The sequence below is a fragment of the Phasianus colchicus genome, chromosome 2, assembly GCF_987193195.1.
Source record: "Phasianus colchicus chromosome 2, bPhaCol1.hap1.1, whole genome shotgun sequence".
Lineage (NCBI taxonomy): Eukaryota > Metazoa > Chordata > Aves > Galliformes > Phasianidae > Phasianus > Phasianus colchicus.
In genome coordinates this window covers 13,459,768-13,480,664 of record NC_143437.1, presented here as the reverse complement: position 1 = coordinate 13,480,664, position 20,897 = coordinate 13,459,768, and the positions used below count along the sequence as shown (strand labels likewise).

The 20,897-nt window shown below is 39.6% G+C and overlaps 1 protein-coding gene across 3 annotated transcripts in view; it reads right to left on the bottom strand.

Moving 5' to 3' along the window:
* Positions 1–20,755, bottom strand: part of PAK5 (p21 (RAC1) activated kinase 5) — a 323,333-nt gene extending 302,578 nt beyond the window's left edge. For 2 of the 3 annotated variants that reach the window (XM_090134842.1, XM_090134845.1), the window contains exon 1: positions 19,327–20,755. The gene's annotated coding sequence lies outside the window, so the exon portion shown is untranslated. The remainder of the gene's footprint in view (positions 1–19,326) is intronic. The other variant, XM_090134844.1, reaches the window with a different exon arrangement.
* Positions 20,756–20,897: the final 142 nt, after the last annotated feature.

Below are 20,897 nucleotides of genomic sequence, written 5' to 3'. Positions count from 1 at the left end.
AAATAAGACAGTTAAATAATAAACCTTTTCAGCTACCAACTCCTTTTAGTCAATCATTCATTCAATGGTGAAAAATCTAAGATCAAAAAGGGATTTTGTCTCTCAAAAGGAAGTAGAAACAATTGTTCTAACATTAAAGTAGAACCAAATGTTCTAACACTTTGTTCTAAGCTGTAGAGAGTAAGACTGGATGTTGTTTGCGAGCCACATACACTGAGAGCGTTCTTCCCAATGAGGGAAAGTAAGGAAAGACTAATTAATTAACAGTAATTTAATTACTGAAGACTCAGAAAGTGAATGTCACTTTCTTTGTAGTACGAATGCTCACAAGGTATCGCTCTAAGTTTTCGGGCAATGATAACCCTTGGTTAAATTTCTGAGCTAACATTTACCAAGGTTCCATGTGCTTTGGAGAGGCCATCCCTGAAAAATCAGAGAACAGCATTCAGAAGATATGAAAAGATAAATATTTAACCTTTCTTGTTACAGAAAGGTTACAACAGATAAATTTGAGAAGTGTCTTAAATATTAAAATCACATTTCTTTAACATCTTAAATGCTATACGTTGTACAAAGATGGCAGTTCCAGATATAACTGAAGACAGCATAAGGCAGCACTGCCACTGACCGAATGCAGCCCTTCTCCCTTCATCTCTCCTTGTGCCAAGCCAGCATTTTGCACATCCATGTAGAGAGAACGAACGCTGAAAGCTGGTCAGGCTTTTCTGAGATTAGACCAGTTCCTTAATGCAGCTCAGCACTGGATCACATTGCCTGGTGACCAAACATTTGGGCAAGAGAGTGTTTGAGAGAAGGAGAAAGAGAATGCAGAAGTGAAACAAGCAGACAGATATAGGGCTGCCTTGCTGGCCACTCTCCTTGCTTAAAATACTGGATCTGGAACGTGGAATCATCGAACACCGCTGACTTTCTTAATAAAGCTGCAATATTATGAGCAGAAACAAACACTGAGTACAATTAATTTAAAAAAAAAAAAAAAAGCCTAAACTGAAATGAAATGGACAGCTGAAGTGCTGAATAAGAAAGCTGCTTTCACCTATAAGTTGCTTACTTAACTCCAGTAGAGTCAACCTAAACAGGAACAGCATGCAATGATCTGTTACTGTTAGCCTGCATGAGCTGACTGCTTTTTGTTATAGTTCCACCATTTTGTAAACTACATTTCATGTATGTAATCACAGAACATCTTGAGTTGGAAGGGTCTCACATGGATCATTATATATGCTACTGTATTATTACTCTAGAATAGTTCTTGTTAATGCTTAGTTGCAGAAGTCAAGAAAAGCAATCTAGCAAAGGAAGAAAGATTATCAAAGTTCCACGGTACCTTAATTTAAATATTTGCTTACAATTCCCTCTAAAATACTTCTATTTAAAAGCAATCTGAAGAACTGGAATAACCTTAATTCAACTGAAGACAGTAGCAATGCAGTGCAGGAAAGGGCCTGGCTTCTTACGCATTAGGTGCCAGCCAGATGTTCTCCTTGCCCATCAAATCCCATGCGCCAGCAACATTTGTGTCACAGCAGCACCTCCAGGCTCTCACTTAGGTCAGCATCCCTTTGATACGTGCAGGGACAGCCCACTGCTGCCCAGCAAGTTTACAGTCTAAGCAGACAAGAAAGTTCGTAGTTTACTGAAAGGAAATTGCAGGTGGCTTGCTACAAGCTAGCATCCATACATCACAGAGAGAAACCAAACTGTCTCAGGGCTATCTTCCTTTCTTTCCATCATCTTTACTGACACAGGCTCATCTTCGTTGAGTTTGGCTGGTAAACGTGCTGACAGTGCTGAAGTCTGAGTGAACGCAGTTCATTTCTCCTCGGCTATCTGCAAACTCCACAACAGTGTAAGTCCCCCCGTGCTAATCAAAATCCACCTACTATTCAGTGCAGAAACATCCAGCATGTTTCTGTAACTTTTAAAAGTGAGAATGGCTGACGAGAATTGAAGTTAACTAGTTCTTTGGACATATTACTTCTTTAACCATTGCTAAGCACCAGCTTTGATTTTCACCCCCCAATTTTAACTATACAAAATAACTAAGCATTAATTAGGCATTCAAAAGTTCTAGTCCTGCAAAACATTACGGAAGATCTGTGCAATGATGAAGGGGCTGCAGCCACCACTGAATCTTTAAGCTGTACTTTACATCCTGTCGGGCCCTGTGCTGTACTGCCTGGAAATGCTCAGCTCAACAGTTCTTGCTTCATGCAAACTCCTGAAGCTTTGAAAACCATGAAAGGTAGAAAATACTTTAAAATATTCAAAATAATTTTTGGAAAGTCTCCGAAATACAGAAAAATCTTTTGAAAGGGGACAAAGTATAAGAAGTGGGTGACAGATCTCAAGATATTATGGTTTCAGTGAAATCCGACAGATAGCTAAGCAGAACATTTGTTCTGCTTTATTTCCAGTCTTCTGACAGTGGCTTCTAGCTAAGTATTCAATCCTGAGCCAATAAAGCAAAGTTCCAATGTTGAGGCTGAAGCTGGATTCCTCAATCTTATTTTATTTTAATGGGAACTAACTAGGACACAGGAGACAGACTTCAGCCAATGAAGTGACACTACCAATGAAAATTAACGTGAAAAATAAAAGGTTGCAGGCCCACAGCAGCTTTGTAACGCATGCAGCATCTTCTCAAACAAAAATACTCAGAAGTACTGACACGATTCCATGAACACTCTCTAGGACTAAAAATCAATTTTATATAGCATACAATGCTGTGATACAATCAGTTTATGAAGTCAGTGATTCACAGGGAAATGACTGTGTTATACACAAAGACACTGACTTGCTGCCAGTGAGCCACACAAACAAAAAATGTTAATAACTGAGACAAGAAATAAAGCAGAAAGTAAGCGGAAGGGAAAGCCCTCTGAACAATGCTCATCCTTTCACAGGGGGGTGGTTGACAGAGCTTCAGTTTGAATGGAATGCTTAGAAGAATTAACACTTCAAACCCCAAGTGTCTGGGGTTGACTATATTCCTTGGGTTTTGCCCATCACTTACAGAATGACATCTATTTTTACACTAAAGAACTAAATTGTTTTGAGCAATTTTTTTTGTCCTTGTAGCACTGTTTCCCAATGAAGAATTTCCACTTTTCTACTAAAAACCACCATGTTGTTTAGACAAACTGAAACAGAGTTTAGTGAATTAAAACTTGAAAGCACCACCTCAGGTTCTTGTTGTCTTCTCTGAACTGGACTTCAGTACTGACATGTGATATCGTGTAGTGTTAATATACAGTGAGACAAGAAAGATTATCCTGGGAGGGGATGGGGAGTAAAAACAAATAAAACTTGAAAATGCAGAAAAGATCTGAACAGCAGCTTCCATAAAACAAAATGGAAGAATTCATGGATCAATCATTTTTCTTTTTTTTTTTTCTTTTTTTTTTTTTTTAACATTCAAATTTTATTTCCCTTTCTTGGTGAACTACAGTTATATTTCCCCTTTTAAGCTGAAATGTTATTTGGCAGAAAAAGACATTTTTTGTCAAAGCATTCCTTTGTTTTTTAACTACCTCTGTCTCTTTCAAGAAATGCCCAACACCTGCAAAGGCACATTTTGCAGTGTCTGAATTTAAAGCTGAGAATAACTTTGGAAAAAAAGGTTATTTTGCACTCCAACAGTAAAGAAAATATGCTGTCAAGACAAACTACAGCTGCTTAAATCATTCCTCTGCGAAACAATTGCTTCCCACAGGGAGAACTACTAGAAGTGTATTTTTTCATTTGCAAATGGCTTACCTGCTCCTCTGCCCAGCACAGCATGGAGAAAACTGAGATGAAGTCATGCTTCCACCGCTTATGGGTTGGGTGGTTTGTTGCTTTTGTTTTTGTTTTTTTGTTGTTGTTTTTTGTTTTTAAACAAGTGCTTCAGAAAAGGACAGGTCATTTCTCCCTCCCAGCCACAAGCAGCTCAGCTAAAATCAGCACGGCTCGACAAGCGACAGTTCACAACACAGCACACAGTGTGGCTGTTGGGGGAGGTACTGATGCTGACTCCAACACACTCCAGCATATCACAACCACGTGAATGCAAGAAAGAAAACACTGAGAAAATACTTACATTCAATCTAGTTTTGCTCTGAGGGACTTGGGTCAGGGGACGCCTCCAAGAAATCTCTGTGACTGTAGGTCAGTTATCAATCAAAAAAGCATCAAATCCAGCCTGGAGTTGCTCCAGACAGTAGGTAGCATAGGGTGATGACTGTCTTTGCATTCAGAAATAGATTGATTTGGGCAAGTCAGGGAATTGTCATATGCCTTCTTTCCAGCAGGCACACTCTGGAAACGCAGCCTGTGCATCCCTTCCAACATACGCATTCAGAGCCATGGTGCTGCCCTATGCTAGGCTGTACTCTTGGTTTCAGGAGACAAACAAATAAGTCAGACCTAAATGTCTACATTTGCCAAAAATAAGAAACTGAAAGGCAAAAGCTTCATTTTTCTTTTCAGGTAGGGTGAAGATAGCAGACTTTACCAGTAAAGCAGGGTCATGTTAGTATGTGGGTAGGAAATAAAAGTTTAGTGAGAAATAAGGACTAATGATTAAATTAAATGAGAAAGTAGCACCAAGTGCCATTATTTTCAATGAAGAAGTGATCTTCAGCTCACCCCCAGGGAAATGAAAGGGATCTCTGGAGAAGCAATGGGTTTGGCAACACAGAGATGCAAGGACACGCTGCACACCCCCAGAGATGCGCTCACCAGTACTTGTTCTAAGTCACTGATGCAGGCTAGCTGCTCTGCCAGCCCTGGCACATCAGCTCCTTGTTTTCAGTGCTAGCTCTGCATCTGCTTGTGTCGATGTATTCTCCAAGGACAGGAGGCTGAGGAGAAAGAACAGCAGCACATCATGAGGCTTTTGCTGCAGCCTTGTCCTGAAGGGCTTTGAACATGAAAGATGGTTTGAAACTGGGGCACCCTTGTTCAGCCTTCTCCAAGCACTGAGCACCGCGTGCCATCCGGTGGCTGCTGGCCATCAAAGGCTGAGCTGAAAATGTTGAAGCAAGATTTGTTAATGTAGCTCTTTGGGGAAGTGCTGGATTAGCCCGGATTAGCAGCTGACATTGTATTTGCACATAATGAATTATGTAAAGCAGTCCTGTTCATGTAAAGCAGATGTACAACCACATGACTTCAGCTGCAGGCAGTCAGAAATAAAACAGTAAAACTGAATCCTAACAGGATTCAGTTAGAAGGAGGGGGAAAAGGGGATTTTGTATACTTCCCAGCATGCACTGCATCACTCTGCATATTGCAGTGACGTCTGCGAACAACACAACACAGTGATTTCAGCACGGGAAGCAAGACACTCCACGTTTAGGGGAAACTATTTTCCTTTGACTCTCTGTTGTGAGTTAAATGACTCAGGAAGCACCGTATGAGCCTCCATGAATGCAATCAGCTGTAACCACTCTTGAAAAGATAATAAGGATGCAGTCTAATGTTTTTTATTTAAACAAAAATCCTTTCACCCAATAAGATTAGTCTATGCGTTTTGATAACGTGCTTCCCTTCAGAGTTAGGTCTTCTATCAACTTAAATGAACTCAAATGCTAATTAAACAACCAGTACAGGGACATTCATTAGCCAGCAAGAACAAACATGGGAGAATTAAGCACTGGGAAATAGGAAAGACAGGATGGTGAATGTTTTCAAAACAAACATAGATTAGATGAATTTAGACTGAAATGTGGTCAACAAACCCTTCAGAAATTACATATGGAAAACATAGTGTTTGGAGAACAAGACTCCTTGAGTTCAGTTACAACAGATGCTTCTTACCACAGGCAAACTTCACACAAGCAAGTGCAAACTGACAAAAAAAATATATGAGGAATAATTTCTCTACTTTTACTAACTAACTTAGCAAAGGAAGCTAGATACTCTGCGCAGTCAGGGAAGGTAAAATCATGCGATTCAAGCATTCATTCAGAGAAAAGCCCTTCCCTTCTACTGACAGCTTTTCTAGGAATCACACCAAGGTTTCCATTACTGAGCAGCTGCACAAAGCCCTTGCCAAACCACAGCTACCAGTTTCTCTAAAGCCTGTGCATTAGGTCTGCCACTGGCTGTGCCTAGGTTGAGACGCAGGAATGAAAATATCTCAGTGCATATGTTGTCAGTGGAGAGGAGTCAGATGCCCATTTCATCTTTTATAATATTGCTGCACCATCCAGCAGCAGGAAAGGAGAGATCCTGTTGTATGTATCCCAGGTATCAGTCTCAGGGTTTTAGGGGATTGTACTAAAATGATTCTGGCCCTTCTGGAGAAAGGTGCACCAGAGAAAAGGAACGCAGAACCTCCACTAGGAAATACTCCTGCGGCTCACACTAGGAGAGAATCATTACTCTTCCTGCTCTTTCAGCATCTAGACTCAGCCACTAGATGAGATATTCAGACTTAGATTCCACTGCCAGCCATACACACACATCATTCTTCTACTCCTTCGTATACAGTTCGCTACTACTGCTAGTCATCTGGATCAGTTTGCAAAAATAGTTCAGGCTGGTGGGAGGAAAAGATGAATAAAAAGATTTGGTGCTTGCTTTGTTCAATCTGTTCTTTATGCCAATGGGAGACATCAGTGGAGAATCCAAAGGAGGCTCTAGAAGCTCATCCATCTCAGCTGATTTAGACTTCATCACGTGTACTTTGCAACATGTTTACACACATTAACCAAAGCACTACAACTGTAGTGTAGAAGTGTACTGTAGTGGAAGAAATGAGCTACTGGCTAACTAGCACCATGAGACAGTATTTTATGTCCTAAGTAGGCTGGTTAAACAGTGTGCTGCTGTTTCACATCTGTGATAGGTTTAGCACTAAAACCAAGAAAACAAGCAAAAAAAGGCAAGTCAAACAGCAAAAAGAATGCCCAATAGTTTGAACAAGACAAAATCCTTATATCTGTCTGTTAATATAAGTAAATAAACTTCTTAAAGGATTCTTTCCTCTCCTTCAAAACAACAGGTTCTGGATTTTTTATTTTTTATTTTTTCCTTTAGAAGTGCCTGTTTTCACAAGAATGCATTTCAAATTTTCAAACTAATAGGCATACTCACTATGGACATGGAAGAAGAAATAGAGAGTATTATTAATGCTGCTCAATTCAGAATCTAAATATTAGTCTGAAAAAAATAATAGTACTGTGATTGAGAAAAGATTTATGAACGAGCAAATGTAATGGCACAGAAGTTGCCCAGAAATGTACGCTGCAGCATTTTATATTGCAGCACTCTGAGCTGCCTGGGAGATCTGTACATTTGGGGGATTTTCATTGAAATTCAGCACAGTACATTGCAGGCAGGGAAGCCTGCCAATGATTTTATTTTTAAGATGCAGCAGCTACATGACCCATTTATGCTTTCAACAACGAGCAACTTCTCCTTCCAAAGAAATTAAAAAAACAACAACAAAAAAAAGGAAATGAAAATCATTGCAGGATTTAGTATCCATCCTGTGTTTTGATTTCTCCCCTTTCTACACAGATGATGAGGAAAAGCAGTAAGGACTGACAGAGGACAGTTGAGATCTGGCTGTTTTCCTACTTCATTTTTCAATTTTTAATCTCCTCGCGCCCAGAAGAAAAAGTGAAAGACCATGAGACAATCTATTTCTTAAACTGCCAGATAAATTACCATGCAGCTATTACTTGATGAGACCCTGACAAAAATGAAGATCTTATCTGATAGCATCAAAATAACAAGAGAATTTGTAAACCTCTCCAAAACAGCAGGGTCCTTGCTACCCTTGTACTTCTCGATTAATGCTTTGGCTGCGTATCAGTCAGCTGGTCCTCTCACTGCCGAGATGGCAGAGGTCTCAGGAGTACATTACTTATATAACACTACAGCAGAGGAGAACAGACTGTGCTGAGGCTTCCTATGGCTCACACTTCCAGGAAAAACAGTGCTCACTGCCCACAGGAAAGGAGAAAGGTTGCTTGGTCAGTTCCTCAAGCTGGGATGGGCGCAGCAAAGTCAGAAAGTGAGACCTGGGGAAAGCAAGAGGTGTAGGAAGAAGAAAAGCCCCACACAGCAGCTATAGAGGCTAACAGAAATAAACAGCTGTGCTACAGGAAAGCGTGCCCCGCTATGCACGTCAGTGGGAACAGGAAGCACTAGCCTTATGCATGTCTGGGACAAAATGCCTGTATGGGCCAACCTGACTCATCATGACTCTCTGCTGGAGTCCTGCACTACATACACTAACCCATTTTTATAACACATATTAGCCATGTTAAACCTTTAAGTCCTCCCCACCCCTACACATCCTTCATAAAAAAGGTAGACCTAAAGATTATCTTTGTAGCTAGTCTGCCTAATTGGAAACTCTCAGACTCATATTTTCAATCTTCTCTCTGCAGATGGTATATTTTTTATTTTTTTTAATAATGAAAACAAGGACTCTAAGTGCTTATAACTGTAGGAAGAAACCCAAGCTCACAGAATTTTTTGCATAAAGAGCAAGCATGCCTACATCTACTGCTTCAAGATAAATCTCAAGAGTTAAAATTTGTGTCTGCCAAAATAAATCACTCTGATTATTTAACACTGCAGCAAAGAAGTATTCTGGTATTCCTAGACAAAAAGAATGGTCACAAGCATCATGATTTACAAAGAATTAACCAGACAGTAAAACTCCTGCAGCCTAAGGGTGGAACTGTTTTAGAGGTTGTTTATGCAAGCTCTAAAGCCCCAGAGAACACTCACGACCAGTAAATGGGCACGAATGTATGAATACTTTGAAATTGAGGTTACAGATTATCCCCAAACCAGCTATTTGAGACAGATTTCTGGCTGTATGATGCATGCATTTGTTCTGTTGTATACACAATAACTCACTAGATCTCTACTAGCTAAGCAAGCACATGCATGAAGAGCTAGGCCTTCTTCACAAGTCCAGATGTGCCAAAAATTATCATTTTTGAGTAAATTAACAAAAAAGTACTGATATGATTTTTCACTTTATTTTTGTGGAGATAGTTTATACTTGAGATTATTAACATTTCATGGTGGCCCCCTCTCTCAACAAGAGCTCTAACAAAAAAACCAAACACCAAAAAGCCCAGCAACAACAAAAAACCAAACGTAGTATGTGCACATGAATGGAAACATAAAACCAAGAATTGGGAAGGCTGCTGCAAGTGGATGATTTCGCAGGAAAGCAACTGAATGACACTGTGAGCTGACAGAACTACTTTAAGATGAAACAGGTCTGGAGAAGCAGTGCCATTAAAAAAGAGAGAACCCTCTTTATTCAAAGAATCTGAATCAGTTCTTGGAGACTCCTTTGGCTGTTCACCACTTGCTGTTAATCCACATTGCTCTTAAGCAACCAGGCTGTTCTGATCAGTTTGGCACCTGCAGCTTTTTTTTTTTTATTTGACAGCAGAAGGGAGCTTTCTTAAAGAAAGTTACTTAGTTTCTCAGCATGAGTTCAATTTCTCATCCAAACGCAAAAAATCCTTATATTTCCTGATGTAAATCTCAGAGACTCAGCGTTCACTCTCCATCCCAACTCTCAGGATAGTCTCACGACTAGCAGATTCTCTGCTAGTCCACTTTCGACAGGCACAGTTGTGAAAAGTTGTTTACTGCCTTAAACGTTGCTATGTATCCAATGAAAGTCACCTGCACATCATTTGTCATTCCATCAGACTCTTCCAGCAACCTTCTGCCACATTTGCCACTATGACAGTTCAGCAGAGGGCTTCCTAGGAGCAACAATATACACGTACAATAGGCATCTGAGAATCCAGAAAGGCTATACATCATTTGAAGCCATTCCCTAAAAAGATCAGGGGACATTGAGATCAGAACAAGGCTTAGACTAATAATAGTCAATCCAGTACTGGGATGAAGTGAATCAGATCTTCAGAGTGCTCTACTACTTTTTTTTAGGCTTTCTGTTCTGCTGAATGACTTTCACAAAGAGAGAATAATGCAAGAAGTAAAAGGACACTGACTTTGGACTCGATATAAGAGCTATTAAAGTAAGAAAATATAGAAAAAACATGCTTTAGAGAGGAAATTAAGATTTTAAAATATGTACCTAAATTCACAAAGCCACTGACAAAGTGGAGTATTTTGGAAAAAATTGTTCATGCTTTTCTTTATTGTACTAGTAGACAAGGCACGATGTCACCAAAGGATTGTAACCTGGACATCAGGTGGCAAAGAAGATGTCCTGTCAGGGGCATTACAGCATCTAGCTGAGAATATCTGGGGACAATCTTGTTCTCCAGCATCTGTTGTGGTTATACCAGTAAATCACAAATAACATTTGTATAAAGGCTCTTTGCTTTTCAGTAAAGCTATCTTCATTTCTGTGTATTATCTTATAATAAACCCCGAGCTTACATACAATCTACAATTCAAAGTTTTTACAATTTCTTAAGTGTTAACTTTTCACATCCCCTATGCTAAAAATATTTTCTTAGATACACTGAAAAATGTTTCTATTATTTGAAAAGCTTAGATTTATTTGGATACAGAGCAGAAGTGACATAGGTAACCAGTTTTAGCATAAAGATTTTGGACAACTCAAGAACTTTTCTCCAGCAAATAACCTGTCAGAAATCCTGTGATTATCTGTGAGTTTGTATTCCCAGGCACAAGAATCAAGAAATGTTGGGGTCTCTATGTATAGCAGCCAGAAGAAAATCTCTGGACCTTGCACATCAAGTAGTCCCATGAACTGCCTAACTATGACAGTTCCACTGAAATCTCTATTCCTTCTATTCCTATATAATTCATTTCCCCACAAATGTCTCCCTTGACTTCTAAACAGAATTATGCCAAGATTTTCTATTAATTTTGTATATATCTACAAAATATATTTTTGTAAAATCCTTCTAACTTCAATATATTAACTTAAGGCAGCCATGTAACAGTCAACCTTATTGAATAACCTTTAATTTAATGAGCCCCTTTCAAAGGCATCTCAGATTACCCTGAAACTGCAGAGTACCAGCTCTTTCCTTCAAAAAACCCTGCAGTCATCCTATTTTCACCATATTCTTGGGTGATCGAGACACATTTCATTCTATTTTAATTTAAAAGACCAACTGAAAAGGAAAGATATCACAAAGCACTACTCTCAAATGGATTCAATCAAGTTCCTGCAGTGAAACAAGTTTAGTTAATGATCACTTTTATCTACATTTGCCTTCACATTATACATCAATTTGCTCTGCAATACTAAAACAAAAGGGTTCTGATAATTTACTTTACTTTTTTCTTCTCTCTGTGAGAAACTCCCATATTTTCATGACAAGAACTCTTTGGTAACAGAAAACACTTCATCACTGAGAATGTTTTCTTTTATCAACCAGATTATGTTTTATAGCATCAAATTCTGAAAGCTGGCTGTATAGTTGGCCTCTATCAATTCTGCCTTCAAGATTCCCATATTCAATTACCAAGCAGGTGGAATGAGATATGCATGTAAAATACGAAGTCATTTTTCCTTTTGTGCCAATAAATTCTGCTAATGCAACACTGGTACAGAAAACACTTAACTGTTGAATAAGCTACAGAGTTAGGACACAATGGGACCATTGGAAAATCAGAAATGAATAAGAGAAAGCATGCAAGAAAGTAGAGTGTAGAAATGCTTATTTTTTTCCAGAGAAATTCTCTCTTGTCTTGGCCAGCTAGCTATAAGAACTGAGAAAAAGCAGGCAGGACAGAGCTTGTCAGCAGGCAATGAGGCTGGGAATACATAAGAAAGCCTGAGTAAACACAGAACAAGACTAGCAGAAAGCAGTGCCAAATCTAAGCGCTGCTTAGTTCTCCCCTTACTTGAAGGCTGTGCTAACCTAAGCACTTACCAGGCAACACCTCCCAGCATAGGCAGCTCAAGACAAGCAGTAGCCTGTGCAGAGCTTCCTCAGCTCCCCTCCACTCAGAGCTCACATTGAGTACCCTGCATCAAAGTCAAGCAAACTGCCTAGATGGGAACTGACAAAACACAAGTAATAGCCACAGAAGGGCTGCTGAGTCACAGCAGCACAGAGTGGATGCGAAGGAGTCACAAACCCACAAACTTACCACAAGATGACAATTTTCAGTGATGACTGCTGGTTTTCACTGTAAACAGCTTGTAAGTGATTAGGACAAAAATCTGAATGTTGGCTTTCCTTTAGAAAGAAAATACTTGGCACCCTTTGGAGCTCCTCTCCTTTGGGGCATTGCTGGTGACTACAGAATCACAGTGTCAGTCTACCTATGAAATACAGTAGGCCAGGATGACTTGTGAGAGATCTTAGCAGGACTTACAGCTCAGGACCACCTATTTGCTTTGATATAAATGTACAAACTTACATGTTGTACCACAGTAAAAAGTACCTACTGAAATAACCCCAGACTTTTTTCAAGAATTGAAGGATCAATTTAAAAAGCAGAACAAGTTATGGATTATATGAGAAGGATTTGCTTGAGCCATGGTGATGCCATGTAGCGAGATGCTGCTCGGTGGCAAGACTATCTGTTGTAGTTTCCATGGAAATAAATAGTAGGCATTACTTTTAGAGCAACCTACATATTTTCCATCCAACTTGAACTATTCTATTCCAGAGACAGAAGTAGTGCCAAGCATTGCAAAGCTATAGGCTAGATTGATTTAAGGGAAAAAACAGGAATTCACATCACAGTCGCTGGGGAAAGTGCGATTAGCATTCATCTTGGATACACTGGTAAAGTGGGAAATTCAAACCTATCTTGACCTCTACCTCTTCTACTTTAAAAAAAAAAAAACACAGCAAAGAGATGTTTTCTAGAACGGTAGCAACATCCGGATATACTATATATGATACCTAACTTTGCTTTTACCCACTGAAAAGAGAAAAAAAAAAAAAAGGAAGACATTTCATAAAGTGCTTTTCACCCACCAGAAATTGTTTGATACTAGATTTGTGAAAACACACAGCATCAACAGTCCCTTCTAAACACAAGTGCTTATTAAAGAAAACGCTTATAAGCATAGGTCTAAATAAATAGCTCCCAATGTAAAAATAAATAAATAAATAAAAATCCTGCTTTTATCTTTCTTTACCCAGACTAGCTCATCCTTAAAGAACTGTATACCACACAGACAGCTAATGGCTGCATATCGGTGCAGATCATTTCAAAGCACAATTACTTCTGGCTTAAAACTGACTTTAACTTTTTCCCATTGCTGTTGGTTCTAGTTCCTTTTTATAAGAACAATCTTTGGCCACCATGTCATGTTCCCTAATGTTACTTCCAGTGTGGTGGCTATTCTTCTCTAATATGATTCATTCATTTAATCAAACAAAAAAAAACAACCACCAGAGAAACAGAAAGCCTAAGCCACTGTGTATCCCACAGCATATAATGGAGAAGAGGAAGGACAGACTCTGATTGCTGGCATGGGCAGTGGACTATAGGTACTGGTCTGGTGAGCAGACCTGGTGTAGTGGCCCATGTTAGCATCCCCAGCTGATTGACCTGAACCAAAGCATCTACAAATTAGCGGCTGAAATTCTTATTTTATAGGACAGCACTGTTTCAGTGTCAGTTGCCACTGATTCATATGAAAAAGCAGAGGGTTAAAATGTTCCAGTTCAGCAATGAAAGAACACAGGCAGATCAGACCTCTAGGGGGTTGTAAATCTTTGCTCTTATTATTCCTAGTCATAAGCTAGAACTGGAACATGTAGGGAGTCCAAGCTCAACATTTTGTTCTTTAAAAGATTTGCCATGCATGTCAGGTATTTTAATTTTCAGTTCTATGAGTCAATGTAAGTAATGCTGCATTGTTTCACTGAGGTACTGGGGGTGCAAGAGGATTACTCCTGAGGGCTGAGCTGCTCTAATGATATGCCCAATAGCAAAAGAAGTGTTAACTGCACATTTGCAACCCCACTCCACCGTCATTCCAAATTTCACAATCATTTTGTGCCAATCAGACCAAAGGACCGGGAGTAGGGTTTGTCTGCCTCAACAAAGCAGCCTGAGCTCAGTCCCATGACAGCACTGCAGCAAGCCAGACTAATTGATGACAGTGTTATCATAGCAACCAAATCTTTAATACATATTTTCTTCATTTTTCTAAAAACTGGATTGGTCTTGGAAGGATTGGACTCCTGCCATTTTCTCTATCCTTCGCTTATTGCCCATCTGCAGCTGACAAAGGTGTTAAAGTCTATGAACAGAAGAGGCAAGAAAAGATGCAAAAGCAGAGAAGGAGAGTCTTATCTTTTATCTGTATAGTTGTTCCAGACCAATCCAGCAAAACACATGGATTTTCTCTTCTGCAGTTGTTTCCCTCATCTAATAATTTGCCAAAACTTGTCCCCTAAAAGAACAGGGTATCTCAGAGGTTTCAACCTGTAATGCCAAGTAAACTTCAGTATTAACTTCATACATAGTTCTCCAACTGTGGTATTGAGCAGAAAAATCCCACATGTCCAGACCAAACAACCTCCTGTTGTTTAATTCATAAAGATGTGAATGTAAAACAGAAAACCCTGGACCCTCTGTAGACAAAGTATGAATTTGGGACTCATGAGACAAAGGACCACTTCTTCCCACACAAGGTGTGATCTACAGAATCTTGTGTTGGGCTTTGTCTTCTAATTTATACAGAAGCTGCATTTTTCTACCCTTGCTCTGTCCTAATGATTATCTAACAAAATAGGCCTCACTCTACCCTTTACTTCAAGCAAAATTTTCTTGTTTTTAAATAAAATGAACGCCATTTAAGTATTTTCATCATGACTTTTTGGGTACTGGTCTTAGAACCAGCACAAGCAAGTCTCAGCCCTAGATGTGCTCATTGGCAAAACTGATATCTCATTTGAGCTCCTGCTTGTTTTGTCCCTTTATATATACATTTTTAAGAGAACAAAAATAAGGACATACCTAAAAAAACCCACACTTTTAGGCATAACTGGGAAATAGCCCTAACACTGTCTATTAAAAATGGCAGCCTGCCCCAAAAGTCCTTATGCTACTGATTGCTGGAAGCTAACAGAACAGCAGCAAAGTTCTTGCCATTCTTCCCCAGGCACTTATAGGCCCCTATAAAGAACAAAGATAATAGTCAACATGGATTTTTGTCTCATCTGAGACTATGCTTGCTTTGTTTCATCCTCAGTCACAGCTTTTAAGGACAGGGATCATCTTTTTTGTCTGTATTTTGCTTTCTGCCGTCTGTACTCAAAATGAGTCAAGCCACAGATCAAATTCTCTATGACAGACATTTCCACACTCTCAGGACAAAGAACAGATAAAAGCCCTCCTTTACTCATCTTTTTTTTTTTGTTTGCTTGTTTGTTTTTTGTTTGTTTGTTTGTTTTAAAGAAAAGGAATAAAATTAGTTTTCCAGATTCCACAGAATCACAGAATCGCCAGGGTTGGAAGGGACCTCAAGGATCATGAATCTCCAACCCCCCTGCCACACGCAGGGCCACCAACCATTCCACCTAATGCTAGACTAGGCTGCCCAGGGCCCCATCCAATCTGGCCTTGAACACCTCCAGGGAAATTTCCTTACCATAGAAGTCACTGTAACTTCTCCCATTTAAAAACAAAACAAAACACAACACTTTTTGACAAATGTTAACATGCCAGTGTTTTTGAATTGCAAAAGACCAGAATCTCAGCAACTCCAGCTGTTGCAAGCTAAACTGACCCCAAGCACTATGATAACATCCTCCCACCCCATTCTTCAAGGCCAAGAGAAACCAGTGAGAGTAGATGAGAGCTCTGGGAACACAGCAGCTCCTGCACATATCTTCTGGCTGAACTGGAGTCCCTTTGGTAGACAACCACCCCTCACACAAAATCTCCAAGTTCCCCATTGAGTTCTACACAGAGAACGCAGACTCTGACTATTTAGTCAGAACCACACAGAATTATCACTGTCTTCAAATTCATCACACCAAAAACATTCTGTTGAGATAATTTTCTAAACTCAATTTATTATCACTCTGCTTCTAAGGATCCTAATGAAAGAGCCTGAAGGACAGTTTCAGCTTCTAAATATCCCCTTACAGAACAATGTTCCTATCTCATTGACTTTTCTAACACAAAGGTAAATACCACATTCAGCCAGACTTCTACTGGTAGTCAGATTTCTGGGTAGGACAAATTCTTTTTTCCTCTAACAGCTCTAAGAAGCATGTATTTGAATGGAATTTACACATTCTCTATTAAACATTGTTGAATGCAAGTGACAAGAATACTGTATGTAATTTTGATCTTTGCTAAATAAAGTTGAAACTCACCATATTAGATATTCAATGTAGTGATTTTCTGTTAAAGCTTTCTTTCCACTAAATGCACAGTAAAGACCATAGTGCACTTGCTGTATAAGCTATTTTATGTCTTTATTACCTGGAAATATCAATCCAATTTTCTATTTGGGGAGCCATTCTACAAAATTATGATAAAATTGTGTGATTTTTTTCCCCCTCTATGTACAGAAATATACATGAAAATCTTTTGGCCTGTGGCTCCAAATCCACTTGCTCCTCCACATTTCTTGGCTGTTTCTAAAATCATACTTATTACAGCTGTGAAATTGATTTTGTGCCTTACAATTACTGCTGGGTTTGCCACTCACCATGTCTAGTCATCATTTAGGTAGACAAATATTCTCCATCTGGAAACAGAACTACAGATAAGTTAAAAAAACTTGCAATTTGAGCAATCACAAGCCAGTGATGAATTGAAGGCAGCCTCATCGTGAGGTCTTAAAGCAGATAAAGAAATGTATGATTTCTAGAACAGATTTGCACTTTCACTTTGAAAACTCTAATATCACCTTCCTGCCACCTTGCAACAACATTTATGTACAACCAAATCACCAAATAAAGAGGTAAATAAACTCCTACTTCCTAATAGGAAATCCTGTTCTTCTTAAGTTACTAGGCTTGCTCAAGAGAGGTTAATATTAACTTGTTAAAAAGTTAACAATCTGCAACATCCTTCACTACACAAAGCCTGAGGCACAATGTCAGCAAAATGTAAACTCGTCTCTGCTTTACCTTAGAGGCAGAACTACTAGCAAAGCTCAAACATTACGCCTTGTTTTTTGTTCTCTTCACGTAAACACTTCTCTCTAGACTACGCAATTCTACCGTGATAAATCCAAAATTATCAGGTACTGCTTAACAGAACCAGAAAGAACCACCTGGTAAGTTTTTCCCCAGAAAGTGTCTTACACCCAGAAGTCATTATTATTATTATTATTATTATTATTTTTAATGAAATCACTTAATATGACTCTTAAGGTTTCATTTTAAAAGGAAAACAGAAAAGCAAGAAGATTTCTGAGACCTTTTCATCCCACCCTTTCCAAAAGAAGATTAAAAAAATTAGAGTTTAAAGGTGGGTGGGAAAAATCAATTATGTAAAGTATCAAAAACTAGTAACAAAAATAAAATTCTATATACATTTACTGGAGAAGAGATAATATAAGTTTACAAAACTTTTAAAACAGGATAACTTTTGATATTACTAAGATCCAAATCACAGGAGAAAAACTAATAATTGAGAATTGAACTCACTGGTCTGCACACAACAAATTTACACTTTTGTGTAACACCACAGAGATCTACAGTCGCTAAGCTTTTGTCTCTGTAACAACAGAGGATCATTAAGGACAATTTTCTTAAAACACAATGATGTGTAGCTATACTATTTCAAATTTTAAAAACAATGCCACACCTATTTTCCTGGAAAGTGCATTTTAATACTGGAAAATGTTCCTCCCCCCTCAAATCTAAGAGCAATTCAGGAACTAGATTTAATAGATATATTCCTGTGTGACTTTATCCCACATTTTCTAAACAATGAAAAGTGATCTCTAAAACAAGTATAATGCTTTCTACTTTCTACTCTGGTGTCTTTGTATCCCATAGCAAAGTATGAACAAATTCAGCCATACCACTGCATATTTTTCTTCAGTTAACAGACAACACCGTTACCTTCAAACACAAGCCATACATTAGAGAAAGGTATGTATTGCTCCTCAATGCCCAGAGGAGTTTATAAATCGCTTCCACATATGCCAACACACAAAGATCCAAATGGAGACAGGCCAGACACCGAGTGCTTCTCTAGTACATACAAACAGCAGCCATTTGTAGCTAACCTCAGAAATTCTGTAATATATAATAGCTATTTCTTAACATACACTATGCTAAATGTAAATAGTAATATCGCACATATTTATTCTTGTATAGGAACAAATCCTTCTCTGGTCTACGTAAGAAAGACTGGAGTGACATCTGCTGTTTTACATGCAGCTTTAGAAACAAGATTCTTCATTTAGCAGCCATTTTGATTAAATAGATGCCACGGATCTTAACTCCTAAAAGCAGGACACAAATGCATTCACTTATCTTCCTTTCAAAACATTGCTATTCTGTTAAATGTTGATACATGAAATCCTTGAAGAGATTTTACATTTAAAATGATATCAAATGCATAGTTTTCCTTACTTGATAATATTTCAGTACTCACAGAGTTCACACAACAATTTTCATTCTAAAAACTCTAAGCTAATTTCTCCACTCTTTTGCCTTAGATATTAATGTGTTATTTGGAAATTCTCACCACAGCAATAAAGAAGTGGTTGGACTGCTCAGCACAGACCTTGACTATTCCACTTAGCATTTTGTATTATGTAATTCTCATTGCTGACACACATAAAAGCTCTTTATTTTCGACGAAAGGAGGCAGCAGGGACATTGTTCTCTGTCTTATCTACTGCCTGATTAATCATGTTTCGACTGAGATCAACTTTCAATTAGAAATGCTCCCAGCTGGAGAACATTAGCACATCTAAGTGGCCAGACCCAGCATTTCTTCACTGCCTCTACACGATGCTGAAAAAAAAAAAAAAACAAAAAACAAAAAACAAGCTTTCTGCTCAAATTCATGCTTACAAGCAAAGTATCGCAACAAAACAGTTCCATACCTGGCTTACTGAACACGTCTAGGCCAAATATAAAGCAGTGAAATAACTGTAGCACTGCTCACAGAAATTCATCATGTTGGAGCAATACAAGCAGAGTTTCAGGAGATGCTTTCTAGGATCAGGATTGTAAACACTTGAATTAGGTACAATTTCAAAATGTTTTTCCTTTTTTCATGTGAGACCTAAACTGAAGAACAGGAGGCCAGAGTATGTAAAACCAAGCAAAGAATTCTCCTGCCTTTATTTGCTGTAAGGGCAATAACTGCTTACCTGCATAAAGTGGAAGTAACAGGACAGAAAGCAACAATATGCAGAGAAAGCAAACTCACTTTTTTGAGTTGCATCACGGCGTGCAGTACTCAGGTGCTACCAGAAGGGCCAGGAGTTGATCCTCTTGCTGCTTCGTGCACGCTCTTGGATCTTCCAACTGTGCTTAAACCAGAACTTTGTAGGTGTGGGGGGTCTTTCCTACTGAACGCAACCAGAGCCCTACACCCAGCAGTTCCCAAAGGATTCCCCTTCTCAGAGAAATTCTCCCTTACAGCTGGCTTCCTACTGAGGAAGCTCCTCAGTCACTAACCACATTTCCAGTTCTCATTTCTCCACAGGTACCACCATGTCTGCCTTCAGTAATAGCCATCAACAAGCATACTTTTATGTCCTTCAAAGCCAGTGAAGCTAGGGTTCTCTTTACCCTTTGTAGCCTTGCCCGAGTCTGGGCGCCATCTCAGAGCAGCACACGCCTCCCGAAGCACCCTCTACACAAACATCGACTGTTCCCCCCTGCAATTTTCTTTAAAACCAGCGTTTTTCCCACATTCTTCAACAACCAACGAAGCAGGACTCACAAGGCGAATGCACCTTCTGGGGTATTTCAGAGGAGCTGCAGGCAGTGGGGCTCTGTGAGGGTGCCGCGCTGCCCCCTGCTGGCTCCAGAAGGTTCTGGCTGCTTCCACAGCGTGCTGCGGGCGGGTGGATTTAAGGACGGACAAAACGGCACCAGGCGGCAAAACGCGAGGGGAAAAGGGTAAGAAACAGGGAAGAGGAGGAGGTGCCTTATCTCTAGCCAGAAGCAAACGCACCATATTCGCAGAATCACTAACGTTGGAAAAGACCTACAAGATCATCCAGTCCAACCATCCACCTATCACCAATAGTTCTCATTAAACCACGTCCCTCAACACGACGTCCTCGAATATCTCCTCCTTTGGTCCTGTCAGGAGAGCAGGAGGGCAGCTGGCCAGCGACTCCCCACAGAATTTTCCCTTCGAAAGTGTGCTCGTCAGGATGATCCCACCAAATCGGCCCCTGTGCCTCCCGTCCTGCCACCACCCCCAGCCCCGTTCCACCCCCACAGATCCACTGGCACAGGAGCAGGGTAATAACACACGCCAGAGCAATAAATCAAAGCACAACACCAGCACTGCTTCAGCCTCTCAAAGTCACAAAGTCTTTCAAAAGCTGTGACTACGATAGTCACTGCAATTCCCTGAAAATCACTCCGTCATAACCCTCGAGTACGCTATTTATCAGCACAAGTTCCTACTTAGCCTCACGCAGAAGCAATGACTCAGAGGGGAGCTGAGTCATAGCTAGGGACTGTGAAACTAATTCCGCCCCAACCTCCCACCTGCTCTACCCAGTCCTCCCCAGGTGGAACAGATGAGACTAACAGTATCACGAGCCTGAAAGAGGAGATGCTAAGGATGGCTTTTAAAGTTGAAGAAGAGGTGCTTTTGTAAAAGACATAACTGCTTATAAAAATGAATAGTTACTGGTAAAGAATATCTGTTGATGTTGTGGGATGCTACTGCCTAGCAAACGCTTAGCTAACATCTCATAGTAACAGCAGGATGCTAGTATGTAATGTGAACCTGAAGAGAACTGATCTGTCAGAACA